General features: G+C 47.1%; 1 protein-coding gene across 2 annotated transcripts in view; it reads right to left on the bottom strand.

The window, feature by feature from the left end:
* The window catches only part of LOC118377301 (ras-GEF domain-containing family member 1B-A-like), a 146,154-nt gene that overhangs the window by 32,049 nt on the left and 109,105 nt on the right, over positions 1-5,000 (bottom strand). The window lies entirely within an intron of this gene.

The following is a 5,000-nucleotide window of genomic DNA, read 5'->3' as shown; positions in this document are numbered from 1 at the left end:
ACAGCAAACCAAGGTAATGTTCCAAATGGCACCCTATTCCCTACATAGTGCACTACTATGGACCAGGACCCAATGGCACCCTATTCCCTATATAGTGCACTACTATAGACCAGGACCCAATGGCACCCTATTCCCTATATAGTGCACTACTATAGACCAGGACCCAATGGCACCCTATTCTCTACATAGTGCACTACTATAGACCAGGACCCAATGGTACCCTATTCCCTACATAGTTCACTACTATAGACCAGGACCCAATGGTACCCTATTCCCTATATAGTGCACCACTTTTGACCAGAGCCCTATGGGGTCCATTTGTGATGCTGACCAAAGCAAACCAGTACTAAGCTAGTGACATACAAGTCAGCAGTAGTGGAACAATTCAACTGCGGCTTAAGGAGAAGCAGGGCCACAGACAAGCTGCTGAACAATAGCTATTTTCATTTGGCCAGACAAAACAAATATTAAAAAATGCTTTGTGGCTTATCCGAGCAAACTTTCCCAGTAACCAACCCCACTGAAACCTCTAGCCCAGCCAATGCCTTGCTCCACAGGCCCTCTCAAATATACCCAGTAACCAACCCCTGACACCTCTAGCCCAGCCAATGTCTTGCTCCACATGCCCTCTCAAATATACCCAGTAACCAACCCCTGACACCTCTAGCCCAGCCAATGTCTTGCTCCACATGCCCTCTCAAATATACCCAGTAACCAACCCCTGAAACCTCTAGCCCAGCCAATGTCTTGCTCCACATGCCCTCTCAAATATACCCAGTAACCAACCCCTGAAACCTCTAGCCCAGCCAATGCCTTGCTCCACAGGCCCTCTCAAATATACCCAGTAACCAACCCCTGAAACCTCTAGCCCAGCCAATGCCTTGCTCCACATGCCCTCAGTGAAGCAAATATACCCAGTAACCAACCCCTGAAACCTCTAGCCCAGCCAATGCCTTGCTCCACAGGCCCTCTCAAATATACCCAGTAACCAACCCCTGAAACCTCTAGCCCAGCCAATGCCTTGCTCCACATGCCCTCTCAAATATACCCAGTAACCAACCCCTGAAACCATCGGATGACAGGCTAACTTATTCGACAGCCAAGACAGGTCTGGTGGCATCGGATGACAGGCTAACACAGCCAAGACAGGTCTGGTGGCATCGGATGACAGGCTAATTTTACATCCAAGACAGGTCAGGTGGCATCGGATGACAGGCTAACGCCATCCAAGACAGGTCTGGTGGCATCGATGACAGGCTAACAAACATCCAAGACAGGTCAAAGTGGCATCGGATGACAGGCTAACTACATCCAAGACAGGTTTCTGGTGGCAGCGGATGACAGGCTAACTTTGCATCCAAGACAGGTCTGGTGGCATCGGATGACAGGCTAACTTTACATCCAAGACAGGTCTGGTGGCATCGGATGACAGGCTAACTTTACATCCAAGACAGGTCTGGTGGCATCGGATGACAAACTTCTCAGGCTAACTTTACATCCAAGACAGGTCTGGTGGCAGCGGATGACAGGCATTTCTTTGATCCAAGACAGGTCTGGTGGTTCATGGAGATGAAAACGGGTTGGAATTACAATCCAAGACAGGTCTGGACCTGGCATCGGTTGACAGGCTAACACTTGAACAATCTGAACAAGACAGGTTGCAAGGGCATCAGATGACAGGCTAACTTACATCCAAGACAGGTGACTTTGTGGGGCATGCGGATGACAGGCTCATTTACATCCAACACAGGTCTGGTGGCAGACGGATGACAGGCATGAAACGGTTACAAAGACAAGACAGGACTACTGGGAGTTTGGCAACGTCGGATGACAGGACAGAACTTTACATCCAAGACAGGTTGGTGGCATCGGATGACAGGCTAACTTTACATCCAAGACAGGTTTGCAGTGTGATCGGATGACAGGCTAACTTTACATCCAAGACAGGTCTGGTGGCATCGGATGACAGGCTAACTTACAGCCAAGACAGGTCTGGCTGGCATAAAATGACAGGCTTGGGACATCCAAGACAGGTCTGGTGGCATCAGATGACAGGCTAACTTTACATCCAAGACAGGTCTGAAAGTGGCACAGCTGACAGGCTAACTTTGATCCAAGACAGGTCTGGATGGCATTTCGGATGACAGGACTAGACTTTACATCCAAAATGCTGCCTTAGATACTGCATTGCATGACAGGCTAAGCTCTGTGACAGCCAAGACAGGTCTGGTGGCATTTAAAAACAGGCTAATGTTAGTCACAGCTTCAAGACAAAAGTTGTGTGGCATGGAATGACAGGCTAACTTTACATCCAAGACAGGTCTGGTGGCATCGGATGACAGGCTAACTTTACATCCAAGACAGGTCTGGTGGCATCGGATGACAGGCTAACTTTACATCCAAGACAGGTCTGGTGGCATCGGATGACAGGCTAACTTTACATCCAAGACAGGTCTGGTGGCATCGGATGACAGGCTAACTTTACATCCAAGACAGGTCTGGTGGCATCGGATGACAGGCTAACTTTACATCCAAGACAGGTCTGGTGGCATCGGATGACAGGCTAACTTTACAGCCAAGACAGGTCTGGTGGCATCGGATGACAGGCTAACTTTACATCCAAGAAATGTTTTGTAAAATCGGATGACGGATTAAATTTCAATATTTTCCAAGACAGGTCTGGTACACAAAACAAAGGAAAGACAGGCTAACTTTACATCCAAGACAGGTATGGTATAATTTTAATGACAGGCTAACTTGACATCCAAGACAGGTCTGGTGGCATCGGATGACAGGCTAACTTCACATCCAAGACAGGTCCCAATGGTACCCTATTCATCGGATGACAGGCTACCACTTTTGATCCAAGACAGGTCTGGTGGCATCAGAAACCAGGCTAAGCTAGTGACATCCAAGACAGGTAGTGGAACAATTCGGATGACAGGCTAACTTTACATCCAAGACAGGTCTGCTGGCATAGGATGACAGGCAAAAAAATGCTTTGGCAGCCAAATGACAGGTCTGGTGGCATCGGATGACAGGCTAACTTTCCCCATCCAAGACAGGTCTGGTGGCATGCCGGCTGACAGGCTAACTTACAGCCAGACAGGTCTGGTGGCATCTATGCCCAGCCAATGTCTTGCTCCAAGACAGGCCCTGGTCAAATATGACAGGCTAACCCCCAAACCTCTGGCCCAGCAATGTCTGACAGGCCCTAAATATACAGCCAAGACACCTCTGGTGGCAATGCCTTGCCCCACAGGCCCTCTCAAATATACCAAGACAGGTCTGAAACCATCTAGCCCAGACAGGCTAACTTTACAGCCACAGGCCTGGTGGCAAATCGGATGACAAGCCCCTGAAACCTTACAGCCAAGACAGGTCTGGTGGCAAATATACCCAGTAACAACCTAAAACCTTACATCCAAGACAGGTCTGGCTGGCATCATGACAGGCTAAATATACCCAGCCAACCCCTAAAAGGTCTAGCCCAGCATGCCTTGAACAGACCCTCTCAAATTACATCCAAGACAGGTCTGGCCCATCGGATGACAGGCTAACTTTACATCCAAGACAGGTCTGGTGGCCCAGTAACCAACCCCTGATAGGCTAACTAGCAGCCAAGACAGGTCTGGCCCTGGCAAATCCCATGACAGGCCCTAACTTCTAGCAGCCAAGACAGGTCCACAGGCCCTGGCATCGGATGACCCAGTAACTTTGATCCAAGACAAGGATAACTGTTTTCATCGGATGAAAGGATTATTTACATTCTCAAGACAGGTCTGGTGGCATTGGATGACAGGCTAACTTTACATCCAAGACAGGTCTGGTGGCATCGGATGACAGGCTAACTTTACAGCCAAGACAGGTCTGGTGGCATCGGATGACAGGCTAACTTTACAGCCAAGACAGGTGGCATCGGATGACACTGCTAACTTTACAGCCAAGACAGGTGGCATCGGATGACGGACTAACTTACAGCCAAGACGGGTCTGGTGGTATCATTGTGAGTGTGTTCTTTGTTATTTATGAATCTTAAATACTCCTGTGTCTTGTGTTCTCCTGTGTCTTAAATACTCATGTGTCTTGTGTTCTCCTGTGTCTTAAATACTCCCGTGTCTTAAATACTCCTGTGTCTTAAATACTTCCTGTGTCTTATGTACTCTCCTGTGTCTTAAATACTCCTGTGTCTTAAATACTCCTGTGTCTTAAATACTCTCTGTGTCTTATGTACTCCTGTGTCTTAAATACTCCTGTGTCTTGTGTTCTCCTGTGTCTTGTGTTCTCCTGTGTCTTAAATATTCCTGTGTCTTGTGTTCTCCTGTGTCTTAAATTCTCCTGTGTCTTAAATTCTCCTGTGTCTTATGTTCTCCTGTGTCTTAAATACTCCTGTGTCTTAAATACTCCTGTGTCTTAAATACTCCTGTGTCTTGTGTTCTCCTGTGTCTTGTGTTCTCCTGTGTCTTAAATACTCCTGTGTCTTGTGTCTCTCCTGTGTCTTAAATACTCCTGTGTCTTGTGTACTCCTGTGTCTTAAATACTCCTGTGTCTTGTGTTCTCCTGTGTCTTATGTACTCCTGTGTCTTGTGTTCTCCTGTGTCTTAAATACTCCTGTGTCTTAAATACTCCTGTGTCTTAAATACTCCTGTGTCTTGTGTTCTCCTGTGTCTTGTGTTCTCCTGTGTCTTAAATACTCCTGTGTCTTGTGTTCTCCTGTGTCTTATGTACTCCTGTGTCTTATGTTCTCCTGTGTCTTAAATACTCCTGTGTCTTAAATACTCCTGTGTCTTAAATACTCCTGTGTCTTATGTACTCCTGTGTCTTAAATACTCCTGTGTCTTAAATACTCCTGTGTCTTATGTACTCCTGTGTCTTAAATACTCCTGTGTCTTATGTACTCCTGTGTCTTAAATACTCCTGTGTCTTATGTACTCCTGTGTCTTAAATACTCCTGGCTTCACAATGAATTTCCCTTCAGTGACAGAGCTTGAATGAATTTG

This window comes from Oncorhynchus keta, chromosome 14, assembly GCF_023373465.1.
Source record: "Oncorhynchus keta strain PuntledgeMale-10-30-2019 chromosome 14, Oket_V2, whole genome shotgun sequence".
Lineage (NCBI taxonomy): Eukaryota > Metazoa > Chordata > Actinopteri > Salmoniformes > Salmonidae > Oncorhynchus > Oncorhynchus keta.
Note: the sequence above shows the minus strand (reverse complement) of the source record. Positions and strands in the feature narration are given on the sequence as shown.